General features: G+C 38.4%; 1 protein-coding gene across 1 annotated transcript in view; it reads right to left on the bottom strand.

The window, feature by feature from the left end:
- Window positions 1-12,863, bottom strand: part of LOC108265536 (citron Rho-interacting kinase) — a 139,162-nt gene extending 126,299 nt beyond the window's left edge. The window contains exon 1 of the mRNA XM_017467973.3: window positions 12,579-12,863. The gene's annotated coding sequence lies outside the window, so the exon portion shown is untranslated. The remainder of the gene's footprint in view (window positions 1-12,578) is intronic.
- Between the last annotated feature and the right edge of the window lie 2,451 nt (window positions 12,864-15,314).

Below are 15,314 nucleotides of genomic sequence, written 5' to 3'. Positions count from 1 at the left end.
CAGAAGGACAATTCAAATTGACTAACTCAGAACAACTCAATTTGGACAATGGCTAGCAATTACTCTACTGCCATTTTGGATGTTTTTACCACCATGGACACTTTCACTAGAATAAAGACTGAACCTTCCATTCAAGAACAGTTGGAAGAAAGTTCAACAGAGTCAGCAGTCATGGCCATAACCAAGGTAAAACCAGTGTAGTTTTGAACCAGGCAGCAGAGATGATAACAAGGAAAGATAGAGCAAGCAGACAGGTCTCGACCACTCAAACTAATTATTAAACTAATAATTCAAAGGGGTTTTCTGTAATCAACACAGATCCAAAATTATATAGTGAGGGAAAAAAGTATTTGATCCCCTGCTGATTTTGTACGTTTGCCCACTGACAAAGAAATGATCATTCTATAATTTTAATGGTAGATTTATTTGAACAGTGAGAGACAGAATAACAACAACAAAAAAAATCCAGAAAAACGCATATCAAAAATGTTATAAATTGATTTGCATTTTAATGAGGGATATATGTATTTGACCCCTCTGCAAAACATGACTTAGTACTTGGTGGCAAAACCCTTGTTGGCAATCACAGAAGTCAGACGTTTCTTGTAGTAGGCCACCAGGTTTGCACACATCTCAGGAGGGATTTTGTCCCACTCCTCTTTGCAGATCTTCTCCAAGTCATTAAGGTTTCAAGGCTGACGTTTGGCAACTCGAACCTTCAGCTCCCTCCACAGATTTTCTATGGGATTAAGGTCTGGAGACTGGCTAGGCCACTCCAGGACCTTAATATGCTTCTTCTTGAGCGACTCCTTTGTTGCCTTGGCCGTGTGTTTTGGGTCATTGTCATGCTGGAATACCCATCCACGACCCATTTTCAATGCCCTGGCTGAGGGAAGGAGGTTCTCACCCAAGATTTGAAGGTACATGGCCCTGTCCATTGTCCCTTTGATGCGGTGAAGTTGTCCTGTCCCCTTAGCAGAAAAGCACCCCCAAAGCATAATGTTTCCACCTCCATGTTTGACAGTGGGGATGGTGTTCTTGGGGTCATAGGCAGCATTCCTCCTCCTCCAAGCACAGCGAGTTGAGTTGATGCCAAAGAGCTCCATTTTGGTCTCATCTGACCACAACACTTTCACCCAGTTGTCCTCTGAATCATTCAGATGTTCATTGGCAAACTTCAGACGGGCATGTATATGTGCTTTCTTGAGCAGGGGGACCTTGCAGGCGCTGCAGGATTTCAGTCCTTCACAGCGTAGTGTGTTACCAATTGTTTTCTTGGTGACTATGGTCCCAGCTGCCTTGAGATCATTGACAAGATCCTCCCGTGTAGTTCTGGGCTGATTCCTCACTGTTCTCATGATCATTGCAACTCCACGAGGTGAGATCTTGCATGGAGCCCCAGGCCGAGGGAGATTGACAGTTCTTTTGTGTTTCTTCCATTTGCGAATAATCGCACCAACTGTTGTCACCTTCTCACCAAGCTGCTTGGCAATGGTCTTGTAGCCCATTCCAGACTTGTGTAGGTCTACAATCTTGTCCCTGACATCCTTGGAGAGCTCTTTGGTCTTGGCTATGGTGGAGAGTTTGGAATCTGATTGATTGATTGCTTCTGTGGACAGGTGTCTTTTATACAGGTAACAAGCTGAGATTAGGAGCACTCCCTTTAAGAGTGCTCCTAATCTCAGCTCGTTACCTGTATAAGACACATGTCCCAGAAATCTTTCTGATTGAGAGGGGGTCAAATACTTATTTCCCTCATTAAAATGCAAATCAATTCATAACATTTTTGACATGCATTTTTCTGGATTTTCTTGTTGTTATTCTGTCTCTCACTGTTCAAATAAACCTACCATTAAAATTATAGACCGATCATTTCTTTGTCAGTGGGCAAACGTACAAAATCAGCAGGGGATCAAATACTTTTTTCCCCTGACTGTACATACAGAGTCAAAAATATACATACAAACACTTAGATTATTAATTCAGTGGTGCTGAATGTTCCAAAATGTCCTTTAATTTGCCAAAACCAAGGCCTCTTAATTTTCTGTTAGTGATCATGATTGACTACAGCTGGCAGCTTCTCTGTGCCAACATAAAAAGTGTATGTTTGACAGCACTCATTGTATTGACCAACACACAGTACTACAGGAAGGTCCAAGGAGCACAGTGCAAATTTGAAAAAGAGGATAGTGGATTTGCACAAGTCAGGAACGTCTCTTGGAGCTATTTCTAAAAAAAAAAAAATAAATAAAAAAAGGCAGATTCCAAGATCATCAGTTCAAAAAATTGTATGTAACTACAAGTTATTGGGAACTGTAGGCACTTTGCCAAGGTCTGGAAGAAGACCGAAACTGTCACCCTCAGCTGAGAGTAAATTGGTTCGGACAGTCAAGAAAAACTCAGGAACCACCAAGGCACAGGCCTGCCATGAACTGGAAGCTACTAGACCATCAGTGTCACTGTTTACAGTCAAGTGAGTTTTACATGGTCATGGACTGTAAGGCTGCAGTCCAAGAAAGAAGCTCCTGCTCCTAAAATTACACCATGTCCATCTCAAGTTTGCAGCTGACCATATGAACAAAGAAAAAGCCTTCTGGAGGAAGCTTTTAAGGTCAGTTGAGACAAAGATTGAGTTGTTTGGTCACAATGACCAGAAGTATGTTTGGAGGAGTAAAGGTGAGTCATTCCCCAAGAACCCCAAGAACACTACCAACTGTTAAGCATGGTGGTGGTAGCATTATGCTCTGGGGCTATTTTGCTGCCAGTGGAACTACTGTATTGCACAAAGTGGATGGAATAATGAAGAAGGAGGACTACCTTAGAATTATTCAGTATAATCTCAAACAATCAGCCAGACGGTTGAAACTTGAACACAATTGGGTGTTCAAACAGGACAATGGCCCCAAACACACATCCAAGCTTATTCTGGAATGGATAAAGCAGGCTAACTTTAAGCTTTTGGAATGGCCTCCCCAAAGTCCTGATCTCAACCCTATCGAAAATTTGTGGACTGTGCTTAAAAGTCGAGTCAGGGCCAGGAAACCAACAAATGTCATTGAACTTGACCAATTCTGCCAAGAAGCATTGTCAAATATCCAACCAGAATTCTGCCAGAGGTTGGTTGATGGCTACCAAAAGGGTCTGCTCAAGGTGAAACTTGCTAAGGGACATTCGACTAAATATTAGGTGTACTGTATGTATATTTCTGACCCTGTATGCATAATTTTGACCTTGTGTTGACTACAGAAATCTCCAAATAAATCATGTATAAATAAAACTTGTGAACCAATTCTTGTTTTTTTTTATTTATTAAAGATGTATGTTGTACAATCATTCTGCCCCAGAAAAAAAAGTTCAAATAAATTATTGAAGCCCAATATTGCCATGACATTCATGTTCATGATGAGTGTATGTAAACTTCTGACCGCAACTAAATGTACTCCTGCAATATACCATTGGAAAGCAAAGAATCTTGTGATTCAATTGATATAAACCGTTTAAAGATACAATCAGACCACCAGCATACAAACAAATAAACACCAAACAGAGGCAACTCACCCTTGAAGCTTCATAGCACTCCACTGATCTATAACATCCCAACAAAAACACTTGTTGTACTGGCAAAGGTCCAAACAATCCAATTATGTAACAACATTTGGTATAAAACACATTTTACATCAATAAATCTGCACAAACTGATGCTGTGTCATTCCAAATTATCTCAGAAGACCACGTTGTTTTCCATATCTCCTTAGCGCACGACTGAACACACCCAAATGCTAGATCTCAAAATGGCCCCTGGGCAGTGACCTATTGAATAACAACTCATTTGAACCAATAGGAGCTTCCATGTCCTGTCTATAGGCCTCAAAATCGAATGAGAGTCTGTGCTTCAGCAAGCTCCTTCCCCCATTCCTACGTGAATAGCTGAATAATGCCAGCGGAGAGATCATCATCTTCTTCTTCTTCTTCTTCTTCTTCTTCTTCTTCTTCTTCTTCTTCTTCTTCTTCTTTTTTAACAATGACTGGCAACCAGCGTAATAGGTTCATTACCGCCACCTTTTGCTCCAGAGTGTGGAACAGAGTTTCAAATTCTATTTATCAGCCCTAATAAAATCTAAGAAAGCTTTGCTGTTTTTTTATGGACCATTTTATTAAAACCTTAAAGTTTAATTCTTGAATTCCATTTTTCTTCATTTCTTCTATCATATTGTTCCTTTCTTGTCATACTTGATACACTGAAGAATCGCATGAGGCATTTTTTCTTCAACAGGACATTGTTCACATAGCCCATTTGAATGTTTCACTATTATTTTAAGCTAGTTAGTTACATTTATGTAGCACTTTTCTAGGCACTCAAAGCGCTTTACATGGTAGGGGGCCGGGGGGTAATCTCCTCAACCACCACCAATGTGTAGCATCCACCTGGATGGTGCGACGGCAGCCATAGTGCGCCAGAATGGCCACCACACAAAAGCTATTAGTGGAGAGGAGAGAGTGATGTAGCCGATTCTGGGATGGTGATTATTAGGGAACCATGATAGAGAAGGGAAAATGTGGGAATTTCATCAGGAAATTAAGTGTGCTATTTAAATTGGAATTCCGTAACATTATTCTATTATAAATAACCTCTTCTTTCCTTGATTTACCTATACATCTTATCTTTCGATTTACAAACCCAATTCCAAAAAATTTAGGATGCTGTGTAAAATGTAAATAAAAACAGAATGCAATGATTTGCAAATCTCATAAACCCATATTTTATTCACAGTAGAACATAGAAAACATATAAAATATTTAAACTGAGTAAATGTACCATTTGAAGAAAAGAAAAAAGTTCATTTTGAATTTCATGGTGGCAACACGTCTCAAAAAAGTTGGGAGGGGCAACAAAAGGCTGGAAAAGTAAGTGTTACTAAAACAGCAGGAAGAACATTTTGCAACTAATTAGGTTACTTGGCAAGGGGTCAGTAACATGATTGGGTGTAAAAAAAAAAGTATCTTAGAGCGACATAAAGATGGCATGGAATCTGGATAGAAGCATATGCTGTTCTAAAACCTGTATATACCTTTCAGCATTGATGGTGCCTTTTCAGTTGTGCAAGCTGCCCATTCCATAGGCACGAATGCACCCTCATACCATCAGTGATGCAGGCTTTTGAACTGAGCACTGATAAAAAGCCTGATGGTCACTCTCCTCTTTAGTCCACTTTCCAATGGACACATGGTTTTCAAAAAGAATTTCTAATTTCGATTTCTCTGACCACAGAACAGTTTTCGCTTTCTGTGAAAGAGTTCTATCACAAATATTGACTCCTGGTTCCACCCATTTGTTTTGTTGTGCATTTTCCATTTTCAAGGCATATTGCTTTGCATTTTCTATCCTGATTCTTTGACATCTTCCTTGGTCGACCCGTATGTTTTCCTTTTGCATCATTCCCATTTTGTTTATACTTGCACCAAATTTTAGACACAAATGACTGGTAACAATCAACATCTTTTGCCACACTCCGTGTTGGATTTCCTTCTTGAAGGATTTTTTTATAATCCTTTCCATTGTTTCAATTGACAACTCTCTTGTTGGGGCCATGTTTGTGGGACCTATGTGTTTTACAAAGTGATCATGGAATTAAAGGGTTAGTCTTCCTGTTGCATCCATCCTGAGGCATTACCGCTTCTGACACTCCTTGCAGGCCCACTCTGAATAAATTATTCCCTGTAACATTTATGGGGTAATACAAATAAGTATTTTCCCAGTGCTTACACAGAATATGCTACTGACACGAGCACACCTCTCTCACCTCACCTCATTGCACCCATCTGCTTGACTCTGTGATGTACAACAACACGGTATGGTGACTAAACTGTTATTACCGCAGTTTCATCTACATTCCATATGTTGCTCCCGTCTAAGTTGTAACTCTTAATACCCTGTCCAAGGATGTTGAAGAGATGTTCCAAGTTTGTGCGGTTTAACTTGTGGCCTGTGTAATGCTTGTTTCCTCTGGACTCCTCATTGAAAGGCTGGGGTTGTGCTTCATAAAAAATGTGAACCACTCAGGACCTTCCATCTGCTTCTCATCCCATGTTTGTGGACGTTATATATTAGTTGATTAGTCAGTTGATATGCAAACATTGTGACATACTGTAAAAGAAAGTGGAATATAAACTTGACTACATAGACAAAAAAATTTTCAATTTCTCTGGCGCCTATACTAGTATTCAATTCTACTCTGGTCTCCGGTGGCTAACCTTTCATATGCATACCTCACGTGGAGTCAGTCCATAATACAGGTCTGCTGCCTGAGTCAAATAGTGAGCTAACACTTCCTTCTTCACCTCAGGGAAAACTTTGCAGCTGCTCCAGTAACCTACACTGGGAAGATCAATGGACCCCTGGTCTCTCAGCTTCTGCAGTGATTTGCAGTATCTGCTCAATGTTACATGGCAGATCCCATGTCCCTTTACAACTGATCTGACAGACTTGCCCTTCTTTGTGACCTCATCAGATGCTTTTTTTAAAATAAATAAATAAATAAAAACATTGGCAGACACACCTCTGTCTGTCTTTTTTCTCCACTGTCTAGGCATTCTGTAAAATGATTAAAATCAACAAAGTGTTCTTAATTGTATGTAAGGGGATGGTTGTAACACATTTTTAAGATGTGTTATAACCCACATCACCCCTGTAAGCTATTGTTTAGCTAACCGTATAAGCATAGTGGGTTGAAATTTACGGGGGGGAAATGGATCAAATTTTGAATGAGAAACTACAATTTAATATAATATGAGTCATATGATTGTATCTGCAAAAGTACTAAACAAAATGGTCAAATAGTTTTGGTCAAAAATGTACTTTCTGTTTTTTCTCTATAGAATCTGCATGTGCTTATTTCTAGCCTTGACAAACACAATGTGGGATTGAGGATAAAGTGTGTAAACACTGAAATTATCCCTGATTGGTGGAATTGGTGGGGTTACAATTCTCCCCATGTTACAAACATACCGGGTCTCCCCTGCAGGTGTCGGTTTATCAACACAATATTTTAGAAATCATTGGAGCCTCTATTATGGCCTCTATTATTGCAAGGTAACATCAACTGAAGGACATTAGTGTAAACACTTTAATAACAAAGGTGGTGAATATGCTCTTTCTGTAACAACATATTTGATAAATGTTGCCACATGTTTAAATTAATACATAAAATGTTTGAATATTTGGTTTATTTTTGATCGATTCACATAGTACAGGTACTATAACTATAGTATTTAGATTAACATGGTAAAATGTCTGCGGTAGAATAATGCAGTGTTAATGTGGCTGTTGTAGAATACCAGCAACCAGGGTTCAATCCTCAGCTCGGGTGAAATAAAATTTTATTCGGGGCATTGAGCATACAGTGGGGGAAATAAGTATTGGACCCGTCAAAATTTTTTTCAGTAAATATATTTCCAATTAAATTTTCACCAGACTTCAGTACTAACTCAAGAAATCTGGAAATATAAAGAATTCACAACATGAAAGTCCATAAATAAAGTTAAGTATAATAAAGTGGAATGACACAGGAAAAAAGTATATGGCAAGGAACCAGCTGAAATCCATAAGTAATTATACCCCTTATCTGTACAAATTCATATCAGCTGGGGTAGTAAATTGATAGTCTATAAAAAGGCATTTCGTTACCAAGGTGTCTCACAAGAAACATCTCATGATGGGTAAAAGCAAAGAGTTCTCCCAAGACGTTTGGAACCTTATTGTTGCAAAACAGTTTGATGGAATCGGATACAGATGTATTTCAAAACGTCTGAATCTTCCAGTAAGCACCATTGGGGGCATTATCCACTAGTGGAAGCAACATCACTTCGTCATCAACTGGCCACGCACAGGAGCTCCTCGCAAGATTTCTGACCAGGGAGTCTGAAGAATAGTCAGAAGAGTAGCCCAAGAGCCAAAGACCACTCAGAAAGAGCTCCAGAAACACTTGGAGGCCATTGTCACAGAGAAAACAATAGGCAATGCACTCCACTGATCACGTTCACCCCACAAGACTCCATTACTAAAGAAAAGGCATGTCGAAGCTCATTTGAAGTTTGCTACAACTCATTTGGACAAGTCTATGAAATACTGGGAGAGTGTAGTCTGGTCAGACGAGAGAAAAATTTAACTTTTTGGCCGTCATACTACACACCATGTTTGGAGAAGAAATGGCACCACACATCACCCTTAAAACACTATACCAACAGTGAAGTTTTGAGGTGGAAGCATCATGGTGTGGGGCTGGCAGACTTCATATAATTGAAGGAACGATGAATGGAGCCCTTTACCGGGAGATTCTTGAGAAGAATCTGCTGTCATCCACCAGGATGATGAAGATGAGACGTGGGTGGACCTTCCAGCAGGATAATGATCCAAAGCATACAGCAAAGGAAACTCTCAATTGCTTTCAGAGAAAAAAAACAAGGCGTTAGAATGGCCCAGTCAATCACCTGACTTGAATCCAATTGAAAATTTAATTTAAAGACAATATGTTTAGAAGAATGGGCCAAAATCACAACTGAATACTGTGGCCGATTAATTTCTTCATACAGGAAGCGTCTTGAGGCCGTCGTTACAAGCAAAAGCTCCTCCACTAAGTATTAAATAAATTACAGTCAGCGTGTCCAATACATTTTTCCTATGTCATTCCACTTTATTACACATAACTTCATTTATGGACTTTAATGTTGAGAATTCTTTATATTTCTGGATTTCTTGAGTTAATATTGATGTCTGGTGAAAATTTCAAGAGAATAGTCCCATAGGAAATATATTTACTGAAAAAAATGTTGACACATCCAATACTTATTTCCCCCACTGTATATAGTCAAATCGTGTCTGATGTATGAAAACAAATTATGTTAATATAACTCAATTCAATCACGTGGGACCAATGTACACATTTGAATTAAGTAAATTCAAATGAGCTTTTTTTCCCCAGTGTTTGGACTTCTGTGTTCACTTTAAACCAGTTTTTTTCAATAGTGAAAATTTAAATCTAAGAAAAGGACAAAAGTTTCCATTCGCAAAAAAGGAGAAAATTTAATTCATTCAATGCTACTTTGAAGGACGTTAATAATTACACATGCACACACAAATCGACTTTCTACACTGAAAAAAAAAAGTTCATTAAATGAAGACTGACCCAATTATGTAGTACACGTACAATTTGTATCATTCAGTCTTTTTAATTCAAATTAGAAACTTATTTAAATTAGGTTTAGCATACATTTTGATGAGAAACGTAATATTTTTTATGTAAACCATGAATAATATTTTTTCTTAAATCTAACCGGCCACAGATTCCATTTTTTTTTCAGGCTGAACAACGTTTAATGTGTTCTGCTGCTTATTACAAACGGTTCTGAGAGAGGTTCACAGATCCGCCGGCCAAGCACAAGCAGATCATGGGCTTCAGTACAAGAAACTGCACCGTTTGGTTGGTAAAAGAATATATTCTGTATACAGTATATGTCTTGGAAGAACTACTGTATCTACTACCAAGCTGTGTTTGTTCAAAAGGTCTTGTCTTTCCTGCGCCCACAGCATGCGCGTGTTAGCGGGCGATACTGCATGATACCGCAAGAAATCGCAGGATCATTTTTCCTTTGACACGCATTTTCAGAGGCCACATCTGTACTGTAAATGACATCTTTAATCAAAAAGAACGTAGTACGCTATGGGAAGATGACTGTATGATTACAATGGGGAACTGTGCAAGAGAGGAGTAAATATTACTAATATTTAGTTAAATGCGTGCTTGTGGCTCGAGCTTGAGTTCTGAGCTGGTGTGTGAGTCTCATCGACAATAAGCTCTATCATTTAGCTCTATCAGCCACATCCATTTATAGTAAATGTGATTAATTCTGGGCCATTTCACATGCTTCCATGTGCTTCCATGTCACAGTGTCTGTTATCAGAGTTGTTGAAGATGCGGTTTCTGTTCATGTATGCCAAGACATTTTAGAAATCCAGACTGAGCTCCCACTCTGAGCTCAATTGCTATGTCTGAAGTAAAACACGCCCCCTCATTACATCATTCATACACTGTCATTTGGACAAAGTATAAATAAATAAATGTGGAAACAAATACAATAATACATAAATAATTCAATAAATCTGTAAATACTCATTTATTTAGGCCTATTTATTAATGTATAAATTTTTTGTTACGTTTCTTTGCAGATTTTCTTATTTTGACAGGTTTGGGATTCCATACTTGGGCGCCCAAAAAAAAAAACAACCTCTGGTGGCACCCAAAGTCTCCAGTCCAAATAACAGTGAGCACATAGCTGGAGCTTTCGGCTTCCAAGATGTTCAAACAGCAACTGCACCAAAAGCAGTTCTTGCATCATGGCTCATTTGGCTCACTTCTCTGTGTAGCGGGAATTATGAGTGAAATACCATCTTTCGAAATGTTAAATAATAAATAAATAAATAAATAAATAAATAAAAAGGTCCGTTGTGTTTTGGGAAAACTCCAGCTCCCGAGCAGGAGGGGGTGATTGAGAGAATCCAAGTTCTTGGCCATATTTCTTTCAACAAAAAAAAAGGAAAACAAACCTAGGCGTGAGACAAAATCTCATATTATCCGTGTTAACATGTAAATTATTTTTCACATAATACCATGTGGATTAACCCTAATGGCTTTTCATATATTCCTTCTGCGTATGGTGTCTAGTTCACTCGTCCATCGACCGTATCCATGGTCACGACGCGTCATGAGCATTTTTTTCTGTTTCAGTCACGACTCCAAGAAAGGAGCTGTAGTGATGGACATTGCAATAAAATCTTTTTTTTATCGCTGTTTTTTTTTAATTATTTTATTTTATTTTTTTTGCTTGTTTGTTTGTTTTTACACAAGTCTTAGCTATGGGAGGGGAGACATTTTTCAAAGCAGACCGTTTAGCGCTCGTGGTGAAGCCGACAGAAAAGCACTCGGGGATTATTGAAAGCTGCAAGCTCCTCACGACTCCTATTAACATGCAACGATGTGGCGCAGTGGAAATGCCAGCCTGCCATCAGCTTCTGCAAGACTACATCTAACATATTTGTATACAGCTTACATCATTACAACAGTTACACCGAGTTGCATATGAATGCACAAAGTTTAAAATGGAATAAAAACTAATGATAAACTAGCAGCAGTCAAGTGAAGGTGACTTAGTGAACATTTATCTATTTAGAGTAATCGTGGTGCAGATCATTTGAGTAGCCTGGTGGTGAGCTACACAAACACCAAAAATACACCATGTAAAGCGTTAGCTCTGCTTCTTTCCTTTCTCATGCTGCACTTTCATTGATTAGCTGTTTCCATTATACAATGGACATTTGTTCTGTGTGTATGTTGGGGGGGTTTCTTGCTCAGGGGCAGTAAGTGGTTGGGAGCGTGCAACTTTGTGAGATCTAATTGTTGGCATGTTGAGATCTGCTGCAACTTGTCTAATTACCTGCTGAAAAAAACAATGGAAATCATCATAGAATTTGTAATGGTTTTAATGGTTATAATGGAAATTGTATTGGTTTTAATGGAAACTATAATGGTCTCTGTGGGTCTCTACTGGTTTCTTGCCTTCTATTGGTGGCAGGTTATGTCTAGTGGATACCATTAAGAACCAGTAATGGTAAGGTAATATTTTTAATGGTTAGCTGATGGTTTGTAATGGTATTTGTAGTTTAAACCATTAGAATTTTAGTGATGGTTTCTATTGTTTTTTTGTTTTTTTTAGCAGGATCTATATTAAGAGACTCTGAGCAAGTTGAGGGGCTGGTGATGTACTGTTTCCATAGAAATAAGTCTCATCCACCATACAGTATTAGCTCTTCGTACTGCTCTTTTTCTGATGCATGTTTCTACACCCACATAGTACTTTTCCATCTCAGCATACGCCATGGGCATCCAGCCATTACATCACACATATCCAGCTACTATTTGTAAGGTTTAGCTCTTTACATATCTAAATGTCAAATCAACAATATGAACATTTAAAAAGTACAAACAAGGAAAATATTCTGTTCTGTTCTACTGTGTAACAAAACTGTAATAAAATAAATCCATGTTAGAAGTTACTTGTTTCAGAGTACAGTTTCATGATTACAAGCAATTTTCTAGCACTGCAAGCACCCACTGTCTGTTCTGCCTCTGGGTAAGGTACAAGCTGCAACAACTTGGTCTCACACTAAATGCATGAGTTCTAAGCATAAGTGATTCCACTGAATTTGATGTAGATGAAGCCAATGGAAAAGCTACAACTGCTAATGAGACACCATTTCACTTACCTTATCATTCATAACTTTTAATAGCAGTCAGCTTATATGAATTGTTATGATTTGGCAATAATAACTGTGTTGGCTACACTGAAATATCTACACTGATACAGGCAATTCTACAGGTTAACTGATTTCAGTGTACATATACTTGAAGTCACATCCACACATGTACACACTTGGACATCAACACAGTCTTTGTGCAGCTAACTAGCTGTTAACACAATTTATTTTGCCTTGTAGACAGAGAGTTTATTTCCCATCTAGTACTCACTTGCCAAGACTAATGACTGAGGTTCCACTTCAGAGAGGGCAGGTCCCCTGGAAGGATGACCAGTGGTGTAGCTTCTTGGATGTCCATAGGCAGTGAGATGGGTTTATGGGTCTGGATGCATTCAGAGAAATCATCTTCAGAGCAGAGTGCAGTGCTGTTGGGGAAGATTAAGAGATGGGCTAAGAGAGAAGAGGGGAGACAGAAACAGCATCCTAGAGTAGAACAGCAAATCACACTCACAAGCAGCTCAGACATACGCACTGGCACAGTGAGCTTGGCAAAGCGCTCCCTCTCTCCCTCGTACTCTCTCCCACGGTGTGCTCTCACTCACCTCTCTCTCTCTCACTTACTGCAGTAGCTCTACATAGCAACTGAGTCACTGCCTAAACTCAGTGCTTTATGTTTATTGCTATCTAAGTAGGAATTTATCTCCATTTGGAGGTAGAAAGTTCTATTCAGACACCACATTCCTTACTGACAAAAGACACCCCTTGACCTTCATCATACTAATGAATCCATTTAAAGGTGCCCTAGCTAAGAGTCTTCTCTGACAGCCGTCTTTGTATCATCATTGTAACTGGTGTGCAGATTGACTGACACTTTCCCAAGACATTATGTAATGTTACAGTTATTATGTAATGTTAAAAAATAAACATATTTAAACTATTTTAAAGATACAGTTAATGTTCAAATCAGACATCAGATTTTTTTTTTTTTTTTTAAGTGTGATATCTGTGATTTTGATGGTGGTACCCAAAGGGCTGGTTTGTTCAGTTGGGTGTTTTACAAATGAACAGTGTCATAAACAGAGCTGCGGTGTTGTTTCTCCTGTGATAAAGGAGTAAGTGTCTACAGCTCAGAAGTCACATCACAGCTCTGTTTATGACACTGAGAATTTGTAAAATACCCGACTGAACACTGTACTTTCATATTTGGATAAAATCTATTCATGCATACCAACTATAAACCTGTATCAACATGATAGATCAGGCTGGTTCTTCAAATCTGGCCCTCAAGGTCCACTGTCCTGCAGAGTTTACCTCCATTCTCAAACTCACAATTTTTACAGCTGAATGCTACTATAGAGGACATATTTTTGTTAAAATTTCAGGTTCGCATCTGGTCCCCCACCAGAGATATTCAACTCGAAAGTGAGGGGAATTTTTAAAACAATTGCACATTCTTGCCATCATAAAAAAGAGAGAGAGCCTGAAATATTCTGCATTGTACTTGAAATGTACTTGCCTAGGTACCCGCTAAAATATCAAGACTGAGACTCGAACCCTTCCCATTATAAAGTGAGTCTAAGGAACATAAATATGCAAAATATTTATATATTGTAATGTGTTCTAGAGATCAGTTTTCGTTCCAAGGAGCTAGGCCCATCCTGAAGTGAGATTTTGAGGTTTCTGTAAACAGCTGTACAGTAGGCTATAACCAAAATTTGCTGTGTGCCATGACACAAAGATGGCCACTGTAGTTACAACAAGTAAAATAATAATAATAATAATAATAATAATAATAATAATAATTTTTAAAAAAGGGATTTTGAAATGCCAATACATATGTATTGGCATTGCAAAATCCCTTCAAATCTTTTTTATTTATTTATTTTACTTGTTTTAACTACAACAGCCATCTTTATGTCACGGCACACAAAAAAATTAGGAAAACCTGCACTGGACCACTTGAGATGGAACTGCATAAATGAGTGACAGGTGAGTGTATATTCCTTATGTGAACATTACTGTAATTACATTATTGTGATGAAATGATATTATACAGTTATTCACTTTATATTTGTAAAGTAAACACATATTAAAAATATTTTACCACTCCCTTCATGCTATGACCAAGTACAATTATCATATTTTAATTTGTGTACTTTTCTAAATAAACTGTTAAAATGACATACAAACTCTAGATATAACCAATGAAGCAAGGTTTAACAAAAGAGCAATAGTCTTAGATTATTAGTTTATAGAGAGCTCTGTGTGTGTGCGTGTGTGTGTGTGTGTGTGTGTGTGTGTGTGTGTGTGTGTGTGTGTGTGTGTATGTGTGTACAGGCAGAAAAAGAAGTGTGTTCTCCAAGTTCTCTACTGCCGAGGTTATTACAAACATATATCTTTACCTGATTGATACCTTTTGACAATGAGATCCCACAGATGCTTGCAAGATGTCAGATCTCTATGAAACTAGGCAGTTGATTAGGTAAAACATCAAATAACTTGTCATTATACATTTTTGTTTAAATACAAGTTAAAGTACATTTACAAATCACACCTCTTTGTTTTTATTAGCATTTTCCATACTGTCCCAACTTTTTCGTAATTGGGGTTGTACTACTTCAGACTGGCCTACACCACTGGACTGTGGGTCTTCCACTTATTGTACAATTCTAAAACTCACAAGGAGCTGCAGTGAGTTACTGCTTGGATATGAACAAGGCTATTTATTTTCATAATTCACCAACTTTGATCAATTGTCAATTGTTTTTCAGAGCGACAATGTCCTCTGCGAAGACAGGTTGAGGAGTGACTTCCACCTTAAAGGCAAGGTGAGGAGCATCTTCCTCCACAAAGGCAAGACAAAGAGTAATGTCCTTCACCAAGGCAGTGCATGAACCAACATCCTCTGGAGTTAGGAGGCAGAGATCTGACATCTGACTGTACAAATCATGCATGGGATCTAATTTTTGAAAGGTATCGATCAGGTAAAAAGAATTTCCAAAAATTT

The sequence above is a fragment of the Ictalurus punctatus genome, chromosome 5 (assembly GCF_001660625.3).
Source record: "Ictalurus punctatus breed USDA103 chromosome 5, Coco_2.0, whole genome shotgun sequence".
NCBI lineage: Eukaryota > Metazoa > Chordata > Actinopteri > Siluriformes > Ictaluridae > Ictalurus > Ictalurus punctatus.
The sequence above is the reverse complement of the archived record's forward strand: the minus strand, read 5'-3'. Positions and strand labels throughout refer to the sequence as shown.